Source organism: Cherax quadricarinatus, chromosome 38 (genome assembly GCF_038502225.1).
Source record: "Cherax quadricarinatus isolate ZL_2023a chromosome 38, ASM3850222v1, whole genome shotgun sequence".
Taxonomy (NCBI): domain Eukaryota; kingdom Metazoa; phylum Arthropoda; class Malacostraca; order Decapoda; family Parastacidae; genus Cherax; species Cherax quadricarinatus.
The window spans coordinates 10,013,137-10,028,597 of NC_091329.1; the positions used below are offsets into that span (position 1 = coordinate 10,013,137).

General features: G+C 46.6%; 2 long non-coding RNA genes across 3 annotated transcripts in view; one reads left to right on the plus strand and one right to left on the minus strand.

Moving 5' to 3' along the window:
• The first annotated feature begins 398 nt into the window (after positions 1 to 398).
• Positions 399 to 15,461, plus strand: part of LOC138853733 (uncharacterized) — a 43,332-nt gene continuing 28,269 nt past the window's right edge. Inside the window, exon 1 of one of the 2 annotated variants that reach the window (XR_011392889.1) lies at positions 399 to 887. This is a non-coding gene — a long non-coding RNA (uncharacterized lncRNA). The remainder of the gene's footprint in view (positions 888 to 15,461) is intronic. The other variant, XR_011392890.1, reaches the window with a different exon arrangement.
• LOC128692844 (uncharacterized) lies at positions 4,583 to 5,045 on the minus strand. The gene is made up of 2 exons (XR_011392891.1): positions 4,924 to 5,045; positions 4,583 to 4,737 (listed from the first exon to the last, which is right to left on the minus strand). It is a non-coding gene; the product is annotated as an uncharacterized lncRNA (long non-coding RNA).

A 15,461-nucleotide genomic window follows, 5' to 3' on the forward strand; every position in this document is an offset into this window, starting at 1 on the left:
TGGCTGTGTCTGCTGCAACATTGATCAACACAGCAGCTTTGACCAGTCAGGGGAGTGCTGTGCCTGGCTGTGTCTGCTGCAACATTGACCAACACAGCAGCTTTGACCAGTCTGGGGAGTGCTGTGCCTGGCTGTGTCTGCTGCAACATTGATCAACACAGCAGCTTTGACCAGTCTGGGGAGTGCTGTGCCTGGCTGTGTCTGCTGCAACATTGACCAACACAGCAGCTTTGACCAGTCTGGGGAGTGCTGTGCCTGGCTGTGTCTGCTGCAACATTGATCAACACAGCAGCTTTGACCAGTCAGGGGAGTGCTGTGCCTGGCTGTGTCTGCTGCAACATTGATCAACACAGCAGCTTTGACCAGTCTGGGGAGTTGACCAGTCAGCTGTGCTGGCTGTGTCTGCTGCAACATTGATCAACACAGCAGCTTTGACCAGTCAGGGGAGTGCTGTGCCTGGCTGTGTCTGCTGCAACATTGATCAACACAGCAGCTTTGACCAGTCAGGGGAGTGCTGTGCCTGGCTGTGTCTGCTGCAACATTGATCAACACAGCAGCTTTGACCAGTCTGGGGAGTGCTGTGCCTGGCTGTGTCTGCTGCAACATTGATCAACACAGCAGCTTTGACCAGTCAGGGGAGTGCTGTGCCTGGATGTTTGCTGTAACACTGATCAACACAGCAGCTTTGACCAGTCAGTGGAGTGCTGTGCCTGGCTGTCTGCTGTAACACTGATCAACACAGCAGCTTTGACCAGTCTGAGGGGTGGAGACAACCACACTAGTAAATGGTCTGATCCATAACATTAGTGTTATACCTGGAGAGGGTTACTATATGGAGATGCAGCAGCTGGAGACATCGTCAAAGGTGGGCGGGGCCCACTTGTAAGGTATTTCCAGGTTATAAGTCCACTAAAGTTTGGTTATTGAAGCAGATAGTAATTGTATTAGGTGGGAAGGTGGTGGGGAGAATATAGGAAAGATTGTAAGCAACAAAAATTGGAGAAATGGGTTGTAAAACTTAGAATTGAAGACTGATTAGATTTTAGGAAGTTTTAGTTAGTGTAATATGTTTATTATGTAGTCTATACCCATCCTGCAAGATTGTAGGAGGCAGAGATGAAATGTGTAAGTGATATATCATGACTCGGTTGGTAGTGGCCCACGTCAACTGAAGAACCGGGATTCTAGCCCTGGCACAGATGGACATGTTTCCTTATATTCATTGGCACTGTTCACACAAGGAGGAACACTACAGTAGGCCTACTGGTAAGGGTCACATCCTGGGGGAGTATAAATACCCTAATAAAAATGCCATCGATGTCATCCTGACTTGCGTAATTCTGTGTTAATCTACCTGGTTAATAATTATACTGAGATAGTTTAGCGTGATGAGGGTGATGGTAGAGGTCTTGATGGCGGGTGTAAGGAAAGCCTATTAAACCAACCATATCCATTATTAAGACATAAAGAAGCACTGAAATAGGCCTATTGGCTCTTGTTAGGCAGGTCCAACTCTCAACCACTCATTTGTCTAACCTATTTTTAAAACTACACAGCCAAAGTTGTAGCTTCACATGACGGGATAAATTTTCCTCAGACAGAATATAATATAGCCTGAAAATCAATAACAATTCCTCAGTAGTGTTGTAGAGGGCTTGGCCAAGTAATTTTATGCTTTGAAGTTCCAAAAATATTTTCAGTAGTATAGCCTTGAGGGTTTAGCGCTTACGTCTCCAGTCTGTATTACAGGGTCTTGGGGGAGCATTTTTGAAATTGGGTTATACAGTATATATTCAGAGACTAGGCTGATTGATCTTACCTAGACCCCCCCTTTGATCTTACCTAGACCCCATCTTTGATCTTGCCTAGACCCCCCTTGCCTAGACCCCCCCTTTGATCTTGCCTAGACCTCCCCCTTTGATCTTGCCTAGATCCCCCCCCCCTTTGATCTTGCCTAGACCCCCCCCCCTTTGATCTTGCCTAGACCCCCTTTGATCCCCCCCCTTTGATCTTGCCTAGACCCCCTTTGATCTTGCCTAGACCCCCTTTGATCTTGCCTAGATCCCCTTTGATCTTGCCTAGATCCCCTTTGATCTTGCCTAGATCCCCTTTGATCTTGCCTAGATCCCCTTTTGATCTTATAAGCCTAGACCCCCCTTGATCTTTACCCTTCATCCCACCTTGCGCCGCCACTGCTCTGCAAATTAGTAAGGTCTATACCTGGAGTACGCTGCATAGTTGTGGTGTATATATATAACACTAGGTGGTGTTGAGTGGGATAGGTAAGGTATAGAACTGGAGAATCTGCTATATGCATTATGAATGCATATAGCAGGGGAGAGTAATCTCCCCCGAAGGCATAGATTACGTAGAACTGTGGGCCTTGGAACCCACCAACGACCTTCAGAAGCTGTGTGCAATCTGTTATTGCACGTGGCTTCTGTGGGGATGTTGGTGGGTTTCGGGCTTTGGGTAGTGGTTGTGGTGGGTGTTCTACGTATTTTATGCCTTTGGCCAAACTGTGCAAAGTTAAATATTGATTTATTAAGTTTACACAATTTAATTATTTTTGTTATATTTAAGCGGCGTTCAGGTTCCTATGAATATAAACGTATTAGCGCAGCAGCACGTTGATGATAATGAAAACCTGTGTGATCTAAGGTGAAGTTATAGTCGGCAGAAAGGATTCACTAACATTTGATGAGTATAGTTAGGGGAGCGATTTAGAATGGTATTAGTGAGTATAGGATTATTAACCCTGCTGGGTTAGAAACCCAGAAAAGAGAAGTGAAGAGTGGTTGTGCCTAGGATTCCAGTCATAACTTGCAGGTAAGGTAGGTTATGAATTCAGGCTAGCATACTAGTGTGTGTTTAGAGACTCGTATACGGCAGGACTCCAGCTTGTTAGATAAGTGTTGGTTGTTAGCCTAGTGTGCTATGAGGGACATCAAGTACAGAAAAGTTGATAGAAGGAGAAGATACTTGAAGACGATGTAATCAGTCCATCACCCTTAAAGTTTTGAGGTGGTCAGTCCCTCAGTCTGGAGAAGAGCATTGTTCCATATTGTTTCATACTATGGAACAATGCTCTTCTCCAGACTGAGGGACTGACCACCTCAAAACTTTAAGGGTGATGGACTGATTACATCGTCTTCAAGTATCTTCTCCTTCTATCAACTTTTCTGTACTTGACTGAAGAAGCCTACTGTGTAGGCGAAACGTTTCATAATAAAGATACCTAACTGTTGCATATGTGTCTTACCTAACAACAGGGAAAATAGTGTTGTCTTAATGATCCTAACTACCTTCATGTTCAGTTTGGATGCCCTTCAAGGGGTGTCTTTGTACTAGTGAAGCCATCTTGATACAAGCAGTTGCAAGTACCCTCCCCTTTGGATCAAACCTGAATGCCTAACACCTATATGGATAATATATCCAAGCTTATACATATATAGTGATGGGGAATATAATTTTATTTTGGCAAATGTGCACGTATGTAAAATTGTTGGGGGATGGGGGGCGGGAGCGGTAAACTCTCAGGGGACAGGTCGATGAAAGTCAATCTAGGTTTGAATCAGAGGAGAGTAGTGCAAGCTGACTTTATCAAGATGGTCTTTTTTCCAGTTCAATATTGGCGTCTAAGGGATATTAGGATAAGATTTGAATATGCTGAAATGTATGTTACAGTTTTATATCCTTTAACATGTTTAGTTACCGCAGAATCCTCCTGACAACACTGGAGACATAGTAGGCTGTTAGCAGACACTTTGCGGGCGCAAGTGTTTATATTGCGACAGTAGAAAGGCTTAACTACAGTCTTACGACAAGTATTGTAACCCTAACACAAGGTTATGGAATATATAAATGTATCATACCTCAAACTACTAATAATGGCAGTATTGAGGCTATCCGCTTCATTACTACTATTGCTAGTAGGGTTGGGGTAGGTATAATTTTTTTTTTTCGCCGAGCTTAAAGCTCCCGAATTGTGTGAATGTTGTCCTGCTGACAAATACAGCAGTTGAGGCTTCTCAATTTCTTTTGTTTTCCTTGAACCTTTCTTTGCTGTGATAAATACAACTTACTTATTAAAATATAATAAGTTCATCGAATCTTGTAGGTTGAAGATATTCCCCATGTTGTGGGCAGCTGCTGCTGTGTGGTGAAGGCCGTGTTGTGGGCGGCTGCTGCTGTGTGGTGAAGGCCGTGTTGTGGGCGGCTGCTGCTGTGTGGTGAAGGCCGTGTTGTGGGCGGCTGCTGCTGTGTGGTGAAGGCCGTGTTGTGGGCAGCTGCTGCTGCTGTGTGGTGAAGGCCATGTTGTGGGCAGCTGCTGCTGGTTGTGGGCAGCTGCAGCTGCTGCTGCTGTATGGTGAAGGCCATGTTGTGGGCGGCTGCTGCTGCTGTGTGGTGAAGGCCATGTTGTGGGCGGCTGCTGCTGTGTGGTGAAGGCCGTGTTGTGGGCGGCTGTTGCTGTGTGGTGAAGGCCATGTTGTGGGCAGCTGCTGCTGCTGTGTGGTGAAGGCCGTGTTGTGGGCAGCTGCTGCTGCTGTGTGGTGAAGGCCGTGTTGTGGGCAGCTGCTGCTGCTGTGTGGTGAAGGCCATGTTGTGGGCGGCTGCTGCTGTGTGGTGAAGGCCGTGTTGTGGGCAGCTGCTGCTGCTGTGTGGTGAAGGCCGTGTTGTGGGCAGCTGCAAGTCTTCAGAGATGTCATTACCAGCAGCAACACCCCAAAACAATGTCTGCAAAGATAAAGGTATGGACATTACTAGATTATTCGTGAACTGCAGTAACCAATACTTTGAAGTCTTGCTATGTATTTAAGAATGCTTCCTTCAACGGTTTGTAGAGAGAAAAATAGCTAAAATATTTTCAAAGCTGATCTATCCAAAATTAGTGAAACTGGAGAAATAAGTTTTTTAAATTACCACTGGTTGATGGAACTGGAGGTGTTGATGGTGTGGTGGATGGCAGAGGAGTGACTAGTGGCGCCACTATTCTTGACCTCCATGGCTAAATGGCGCCATTGACCTGGAGGAGGGGGGGTGATGACGTCAGTGATTGTTTGTGGGGGAGGGAGGGTCGTTAGGAGAAGGATCGGGGGTTGGTTACTGGTGGGAGGGGTTTGGGGGGTAGGGGGGATGGCTGTCACTTGGTAATTACCAAGGTACTAACACAGTCTTGTTACTGTTAACGTGGCTGGAACCTTGATATTTGAAACGCCCTGGACACTAGCCCAAAGATACTCGTTTGCCACATACTCGTAATTCTAATGAACAGTCTCCATGGACTCGTGTTGAAAACAGTCTTCTTGATGTTGGGCTCACGTATTTGACATCTCTTGTGGGTTTAGTGCTTAGTTTCGATCAGGGCCGGATTTAGACCTGGGGGGGGAGGCACTTTATTTTTGGGGGCCCCTCAACATGGAAATTAAAATGAATTACAAATAAGAAATGAACTAAAGTGAATGATAAGCAGCAGTTTTCGAAAAAAAAGTTAGGTTTCGAAGAAGACCCCCTTGCCAGAGGGGCCCGGGGCCCCTCTGGCAGGGGGACCCGGGGCAGTTCCCCCCTAATAAATCCGGCCCTGGTCAGGAGCTCAGAAAAGAAAGATTTCCAAAGAATCAAGCTAAAGAAATGCTGCGGTCTTGACAAAGACAAAACGCCTAGCAGCATTTTCCGCAGTGGAAAATGTAGAAGCTACTAATGAAGAACCAGTACCACTACCAGGCCATACCAAGGGCGGGGATAGAACCCGCGATCAAAGTCATAAAACTCCAGAGGACCCACCAGCATTCCCAAGTACATGTGCAGAAAATAAAAAGAACATACCAAATCAAGATAGTAGAGGTGATGAAACACCACAACCACATTCTACAGATACTTGTGTGGACATGGACAGTGAAGCGTCGCCATGTGATTCAGACCCAACCATGTGGTTTCCTGTTAGAGAAAATCATGTCCTTGTGGTCAATTGCTACAATATAGATACTGAAAGTGTGACACCAAAGATATAAATAAATACACATCGGTAATTATTATATAGTGTAGCTGGAATATATTACAAACTGAAAATTACGGTCCGTTGCTCTTAGTCAAAAATTTTGAGAAAAACAGAATCAGACGAATTCTTCGAAACCTAACACACTTTTTTTTGAGAACTGTTTATTATTCATTTTAGTTCATATCTTATTTGTAATTCAATTTAATTTTCATGTTGAGGGCCTCCCAAACCTAAAGTGCCTCGACAAGTACTTCTGGCAGTCTGATGATGTAGCCAGGGTTAGGCTTGATTACAAGTACTATTGACAGTTTAGTAAACTCACAGACTAACTTCAAACTAAATGCAAAGTAACAAAAAAATAAGCACAATACCGTGACTGGAACGATACACAAATAACCCGCACATAAGAGAGAAGCTTACGACGACGTTTCGGTCCGACTTGGACCATTTACAAAGTCACACTAGCCAGAAGTAAAAAAAAAAACAAAAGCAAATAAGTTCAGGTAAGATCCCAATGGGATGAGCGGGGAAGACGGGACAGATGAAGAATAGCTCTGGAGAGGAGTGTTCTTAGTCAGAGAAATAGAGCCAGGGCTTAACCCAGCAGCTAAGGCGATTGTGGGGCAGACTTGAGAACAGGAATAGAAGGGACTGTTGTATCGAACTTATGGTAGTTGAAGTCTTGAATCTTGAGTAGCTGGCAGTAGGCTAGGTCACATCAGAGGGTAGAACACATGTGGGAGTTATAGGAGTAACTGAGGAGGCAAGTTAGCAATGGAGCCATTTTCGAACTTTTTGAAGCTGCTCCTAGATAGGTGGTATAATTTAGCCTTGTTACTGAAGGTGAAACATAGAGGCTTGATGAACTCAAGAACTTGGGTGAGTGTGAAGTGAAGCGGTGATTTACATGTATACTTGACTGTTCCAGCACCGAGGCTTTTGTAGATTTCAGTACAGGTTATGGTGTCAGTATTTGAAGAAGTGTAGAAGGTGAGGTTTTCCCATGAGAGTTTACTGGAGTCGTCGCTATCTTCCTCTTCTGGAGTGGACTCATTGGGCGAATTTACAATGGTGGTAGCAGGTGACTGAGGGTCGACAGGAGCAGTGGAGAGGTGTAACGGTTGAGTAACAGCAGGCTGGGAGAGGTGGGAGTTAGTTTAATATGTTTATTATGCACCCCATACCCATCCTGTGGGCGGTAGTCAAAAGATTACAGAGGTACATAATTGGTCCAGGGACTGGACTCCAAAGTTTTGATAGCTGAGCAAGTTACAAAGGTAATGAACTAGATCTGGTCATAATCATGACCAAGTTACAAGGTAAGAGACAGTGGTTGAGGCAGCATGATCAACGTTGTCAGCGGTGGAAGTGGTTATAGAAGTTACAGGAGGAGTTGCTTGTGCAGGAGACAGGTCTGCTGGTGCAATAAAGTTCAGGGCGTTGGGAAGGATCTTGAGGATGTCTGCTGAAGGTGTGGAGTCCGGAAAATTAAAGGCAGGCATGTTGTTCAGACGGAATAGTTCGTTAATAGTGGTGTTGAAAGTGCCGGGGTTTGCTGCATTTGCAAGGTGTGCATACACCATGCAGCACAGCACCTTCGAGGAATCACCGTCGGGGAGTGGACAGAGGGAGTTGCTGGGCGATGGTGGCTGTAGATTAGCGTGTAGAGTCTTGGTGGTGTCGGTTTGTGGTTTGGTTATTGCAGCGTATGTCGGTGAATTGGAGGTGTTCTTCAGAACTTTAGTTTTCTTCAATGTGATTTCTTTCCTGAGTGGGCACTTAGCTGCAAGGGTATGATGATTACCCTTGCAGTTAAGACATGTTGGTGCTATAGTAATGGTGCAGGATCTGAAATCGTGTCCATCATTCCCACATTTTGAACAAAACTTCTTAATCTTGATGGGGCAGTCCTTGGTGGTGTTGTTATAGGAGTAGCAGGTCCAGCAGTGGGAGATGTATGTGAAACGTTCTTGTTCTATATGACTAGGGTGAATGTGGTAATATGAGATGGCCAGACCGTCAGAGAGAGCTTGGGCAGCCATGGAGATGTCTGAGAATGTAATTTTTAGCATAGATGACCCCTCAAGGAAAGTTCCTTGATGTTGGTGAGGGGCTCTTGATTTAGGGAATTGTATCTGTGTTCCAGTTCCCCGAATTAAGCCTGAATGCCTTCCACATCCCCCCCCCCCCAGGCGCTGTATAATCCTCCGGGTTTAGCGCTTCCCCCTTGATTATAATAATAATAATTTAGCATAGATGAGGCGCTAGGGATCTTTGAGATGCTGTCTACCGAGGCCCAGGTGTTTTGTTCCTCAATAGATGTCTTCAGTGCTTCAGTAGAGAGAGAGGTGACGATATTGTCCAGTCTTTTCACAAAGACCGAACGTTTCGACTTCAAGAATGGAGACGGGGATAGAGTGAATTGTTGTGTTTGTAGGGTCCTGATTGAAGAGTCGTCCATTAGTTTTGATGCTTCCGTGTCATCTGTGCAGACGACAATGAAGGAGTCCTTCAGAGTGGATTGCCGTAAATTTGACCTGCAGGCAGGTCCTAACGACGGTAGCTAAAGCTAACTTCGAGGAGTCATTAATTGCACCGTCCACAGGCTTGATTTTCACACGATGCGACAGCATTGTGAAAAGGATGTGGCGTTTGTAGAATACAAATTCCCCACCCCGGCGGGGTCGAAGGGAGGCTTCTTGAGTGTAGAGCAACTGTGTGATCGGGCAGAGCACGACGGACCAGGAGTGTGGAGTGACCATGACGAACCTACGTCTGTCAGAAAGAGATCGACCAGTTCCTCCGAAGTATTAAAGAGGACAGGAGGAGCAAGAAATAAGAGTAGACACCAGGAACATCTGTAGAGGGAGGAGAGGTATGAACGAGATCTCTTTCTGACAGACTCAGGGAGCACAAAAGTAGTGTTAAGCTTGCCGACACTGGCAATGCTCTTTTCTGTCACGTCAGAGATCATAGCCATCCTATTGACTGGTCTTCTGCTAAAACTGTCTTCCCTACTTCCAACTCGAACAGTCGCCGTCTAGTTGAATCCTCTCTAATACACAACTTTCCTTGTATGAATCTTAGCCCTGGCTTCGTCTCTGTAGATGCCTTCCTCTCCCACTACATTGTAAAATGCTCCAAACTTCAGAACACCCGTGACTTAACCTAACTCCTCATTTTTTCTTTTTCTTTTTCTTCTTCTCCCTCTTCCCCTTTCCTCTTTCGTTTTTCTCCTCTGGGTTGTCTTTCTCTCTTCTGTCTCGTGTTTCTGTTCCTTCTTCATTTATTTCACCACTTCCCCTTTCACGCACCTCGGTGCGCTTGCTCTCCCTCTGTGGGCACCTAGCTCTCTTGCAGTGCTCCCCTTCCTTTGTATTTGACTGGCTCGTCCTCCTTATTCCCCACTTCTACCACTACCACTACTACTACCTCTTCTACTACTACTACTACTGATGAAATTAAGACACGTGTGCGGCGTCTGGGTGTCTTTGTTGTGGACGTTTCGCCATCCAGTGGCTGGCTGGATGGCGAAGCGTCTACGATAGTGATGCCCGGGTGTTGCGCATGTGTCTTAATTTCATCTTGTCGGTATTATATACCATTCTTGTACTACTACTACTACTACTACTACCACCACCTCTTCCTGCCTATATATAGCCGTCCTGCGCCACTTCTGGTTAGTGTGACTTTGTAAATGGTCCAAGTCGGACCGAAACGTCGTCGTAAGCTTCTCTCTTTTATGTGCGGGTTATTTGTGTAAATGCAAAGTATATGGTCACCCCTGTGTTCACTTTGTTGAACACTTCGTGCTTAATTATCCACTTACCGAGGAATATAGGGATAGACATTACAATAACATAAGTAATACGTCAAGATACCTTATTAAATGAAAATAAGATACCAGACATTGTAAGAAAATATCTTAAATTTGCTTGTAACAGATGAAATATAAACTGCAGATAGATGCTGCATATATGCAGATGCAATGCAGTTAACACTTTTAAAGCCTAGTTCCTAGCTCTTTTGTGTATCCATATGTTCTTGTACTACCATCCACAGGATGGATATGTTCTTGTGATACCATCCACAGGTTGGATATGGAGGTGCATAATCAACTAGCAACTTTGGCAGCGTGTGCAGCCTTGCATGTAGTCTGTTTGCTCAGAAAGAGACCAGCGGAATGTAAAGGGTCGTTCTTAGAAGCCGGTCACAGGGTCATTTGAGATTGTTGTACGGGTCGTTCTGGGTGGCAGTCGAAGGGACCTAGCATGGGGTCGTCCACCGGTCGAGGAGTCGTTCAGGGGACTAATGGAGGGGTGGTGTAAGGGACCGGTTAAGTGGTCTTTCTGCCAGTCTTGCACAGAACAGGGTCCCCCAACCGCTCTCACCAGGAATAGAAGCGGTCTGCCCACGCCCATGTTGGGTGGGCGCCGTGGGCGGCAGTGACAGCGGTGGTCCCTACAAGGTCACCAGGCCAGGGAAAGTAAGAGAGAGAGAGAATCAGTGAAAACTATAGGAATAACACAGTGACCTTTAAGGGGTCCGCGACCCCCGCCTTGGGAACCATGGCTTCACACAATACAAATATTGACAGAATCACCACATGTTGACCCCCGGAACGTCTCGACCCGTGTACTCGTGTTGTTTACATGAGGACAGAGGTGCAAGTCACACATCCACGAGACGCAGGTATACCTCTGATGAGTTCCCAGAGTTTTTCCTACTCACAGACCCCGGTGTTAGTCCAGGCTCATCTGATGCTTGCCTGGTCAATCAGGATGTTGCAAGAAGTGCTTTTTCAGCCTCGGGGTGAAAAAGAAGTGGTGAAGGCAGGCTCTCTTATGGCACTAGGAAGAGATGGGATCGAGTTCTCTTGGCTAGTAGAGGGTGATCTCTGCCAGGAGCCGAGACTCGACCACCTGCAAATACAAATAGGTGAGTGCAGTTAGGAATACCCATCTCTCTCTCTCTCTCTCTCTCTCTCTCTCTCTCTCTCTCTCTCTCTCTCTCTCTCTCTCTCACTCACTCTCACTCTCACTCTCACTCTCACTCTCACTCTCTCACACACACACACACACACACACACCTAGCCAAGCACGTGAAGAAACTAGAGAAAGTGCAAAGGTTTGCAACAAGACTAGCCCCAGAGCTAAGAGGTATGTCCTACGAGGAGAGGTTAAGGGAAATCAACCTGACGACACTGGAGGACAGGAGAGATAGGGGGGACATGATAACGACATACAAAATACTGAGAGGAATTGACAAGGTGGACAAAGACAGGATGTTCCAGAGATTGGACACAGTAACAAGGGGACACAGTTGGAAGCTGAAGACACAGATGAATCACAGGGATGTTAGGAAGTATTTCTTCAGCCACAGAGTAGTCAGTAAGTGGAATAGTTTGGGAAGCGATGTAGTGGAGGCAGGATCCATACATAGCTTTAAGCAGAGGTATGATAAAGCTCACGGCTCAGGGAGAGTGACCTAGTAGCGATCAGTGAAGAGGCGGGGCCAGGAGCTCGGACTCGACCCCCGCAACCTCAACTAGGTGAGTACACACACACACCCAGGGAGGGGACACAGAAACAAGAGGCCACAATTGGAAGTTGAAGACACAAATGAGTCAGAGAGATAGTAGGAAGTATTTCTTCAGTCATAGAGTTGTAAGGCAGTGGAATAGCCTAGAAAATGACGTAGTGGAGGCAGGAACCATACACAGTTTTAAGACGAGGTTTGATAAAGCTCATGGAGCTGGGAGAGAGAGGGCCCAGTAGCAACCGGTGAAGAGGCGGGGCCAGGAGCTAAGACTCGACCCCTGCAACCACAAATAGGTGAGTACACACACACACACACGATAATAACATAAAATACTGCAGGAATTGACATGGTGGGTAGAGACAGGATGTTTCAGAGTTGGGACACAGAAACAAGGGTTCAGAGTAGGAAGCTGAAGACTCAGATGAGTCACAGGGATGTTAGGAAGTTTTTCTTCAGCAGCAGAGTTGTCAGGAAGTGGAACAACCTGGAGAGTGATGTAGTGGAGGCAGGATCCACACACAGCTTTAAGAAGAGATACGATAAAGCTCATAGAGCAGTGAGAGAGTGGATCTAGTACCGACCAGCGAAGAAGCGGGGCCAGGAGCTGTGAATCGACCCCTGCAACCACAAACAGGTAAGTACACATACACAGACCATGGTGCTGTGTGGTGCTGGTCAGGAGTAAAATAATACGGGAGCGTCTCCATGTTACTGTACTCGCCTAATTGTGGTTGCAGGGATCGAGACTCAGCTCCTGGCCCCGCCTCTTCACTGAGTGCTACTAGGTCCTCTCTCTCCCTGCTCCATGAGCTTTATCATACCTCATCTTGAAGCTATGTATGGTTCCTGCCTCTGCTACCTCACTTGCTAGGCTATTCCACTTTCTGACAGCTCTGACTGAAGAAATACTTCCTAACATCCCTTTGACTCATCTGGGTCTTCAGTTTCCAATTGTGACCTCTTGTTTCTGTCCCATCTCTGGAACATCCTGTCTCTGTCCACCTTGTCTATTCCACGCAGTATTTTGTATGTCGTTATGTCTTCCCTGACCCTCCTGTCCTCCAGTGTCGTCAGGCCGATTTCCCTTAACCTTTCTTCGCAGAACATTCCCCTTAGCTCTGGAACTAACCTTCTCGCAAATCTTTGCACTTTCTCTAATTTCTTGACGTGCTTCATCAAATGTGGGTTCTAAACAGGTGCTGCATACTCCAGTATGGGCCTGACGTACACAGTGTACAGTGTCTTGAACGATTCCTTACTAAGGTATCGGAACGCTATTCTCAGGTTTGCCAGGCGCCCATATGCTGCAGCAGTTATCTGGTTGATGTGTATTTCTGGAGACGTGTTCGGTGTTATACTCGCCCCAAGATCTTTCTCCTTGAGCGAGGTTTGCAGTCTTTGGCCACCTAGCCTATACTCCGTCTGCGGTCTTCTTTGCAGCGCCCTTCCTGTTATACGCGCCTGATCTTCTAGCTACTGCACCAGTCTCCTGTGAGGAACTGTGTCGAAGGCCTTCTTGCAGTCCAAGAAGATGCAATCTACTCGCCCCTCTCTCTCGTGTCTTACTTCTGTTACTTTATCATAAAATTCCAGTAGGTTTGTGACACAGGATTTGCCTTCCATGAATCCATGCTCGTTGGCGTTTATACTCTTGTTCCGTTCCAGGTGCTCCACCATTCTCCTCCTGATAATCTTCTCCATGACTTTGCATACTATACACGTACACCCTATACTGTACACCCTTCCAAATGTGTACTCGCCTAGTTGTGGTTGCAGGGGTCGATTCACAGCTCCTGGCCACGCCTCTTCACTGTGTGTGTGTGTGTGTGTGTGTGTGTGTGTGTGTGTGTGTGTGTGTGTGTGTGTGTGTGTGTGTGTGTCATAACATAAAAACTAGTCTCGTTCATCTTCTCGTAATCTCCCCCCCCCCCGAGAAAAAAAAAGAATGTCCTTGAGGTAGCCAGACTGTTGACCCAAGACTTAGTGACAGTCCCACAGCATCCAGGAAAACATCCCCTCCTCTCACAGCATCCAGGATAATATTCCCTTCTTCCACAGCATCCAGGAAAACATCCCCTCACAGCATCCAGGATAACATTCACTCCTCCCACAGCATCCAGGATAACATCCCCTCCTTCCACAGCATCCAGGATAACATTCACTCCTCCCACAGCAACCAGACAACATTCCCTCTCACAGCATCCAGGATAACATTCACTCCTCTCACAGCATCCAGACATTCCCTCTCACAGCATCCAGGATAACATTCTCTCCTCACAGCATCCATGATAACATTCCCTCCTCACAGCATCCATGATAACATTCCCTCCTCACAGCATCCAGGATAACATCCCCTCCTTCCACAGCATCCAGGATAACATCCCCTCCTTCCACAGCATCCAGGATAACATTCCCTCCTCACAGCATCCAGGATAACATCTCCTCCTTCCACAGCATCCAGGATAACATCCCCTCCTTCCACAGCATCCAGGATAACATCCCCTCCTTCCACAGCATCCAGGATAACATTCCCTCCTCACAGCATCCAGGATAACATCCCCTCCTTCCACAGCATCCAGGATAACATCCCCTCCTTCCACAGCATCCAGGATAACATCCCCTCCTTCCACAGCATCCAGGATAACATTCCCTCCTCCTCACAGCATCCAGGATAACATCCCCTCCTTCCACAGCATCCAGGATAACATTCCCTCCTCCTCACAGCATCCAGGATAACATTCCCTCCTCACAGCATCCAGGATAACATTTCCCTTCTCCTCACAGCATCCAGGATAACATTCCCTCCTCCTCACAGCATCCAGGATAACATTCCCTCCTCCTCACAGCATCCAGGATAACATTCCCTCCTCCTCACAGCATCCAGGATAACATTCCCTCCTCCTCACAGCATCCAGGATAATATTCCCTCCTCACAGCATCCAGGATAACATTCCCTCCTCACAGCATCCAGGATAACATTCACTCCTCTCACAGCAGCACTAGAACCTACTGAGCAGCATTCCCAGCAGCACTCTTGTTTTTCAAAGCAGAACTCGTTATAAACCACACAAGCAGCTAGCAGAATGATACACTATTACACAGCCACTATGTCAACAAGGCAACGTTTCGTCCAGCAAGCCCCTGGTGGGCGAAACAGCTTCACAATAACATGTCACAACCTGAACTCTGTCTGGTTATATCTTAGCTTGTGTAAATAAAAGAGTCGGAATCCTTTCCATGATGGTCACAACTCTGACTTGCACGGACAAGTGGGATCAAGTAGCCTTCCCTGCTGGAAGTAAGGAACACGGGGGACTGGAATAAGGAACACGGGGATTGGGAGACAGGATTAGCTTGCGTTAAATGGATCGGCCGTCACCAAGAAGTGAATCTGAAACGGGGAAGATAGTCAGTCTCGACGGTTGTAGGGTTGGATACCTTCTATCTTCCCCACTCTACCCCAACCCCCTCACCATCCTTCCACATAAAAAAAAAAAACTGAACACACTCATGCATACGATCCGACCCGACACCTCTCAAGGCTCCCACCTACTAATTTAGGATCTGAACCTACGCAAGTATGAGATCCAGACCGACTTAAGAGCTACCACAGTCTCTGCTGCCACACTGCCACCATCACAATCCGTTGTTGTCATCCTCACAATCACCACCACCATCACTCAATAAGCTTACAGAAGCCTACGGACAACAGACAAAAAAAATGAGATTCAGAGGTATGGAAGCCTCTTCCTCTGTTGTGAGAGCGTTCGTGAACACGGGATCTGAAGTTACATCAATTTTTGTTCGTGTGGCGAGGCAGAAGGGAATCCGCATTTGTGGGGTGTGTGTGTGTGTGTGTGTGTGTGTGTGTGTGTGTGTGTGTGTGTGTGTGTGTGTGTGTGTGTGTGTGTGTGTGTGTGTG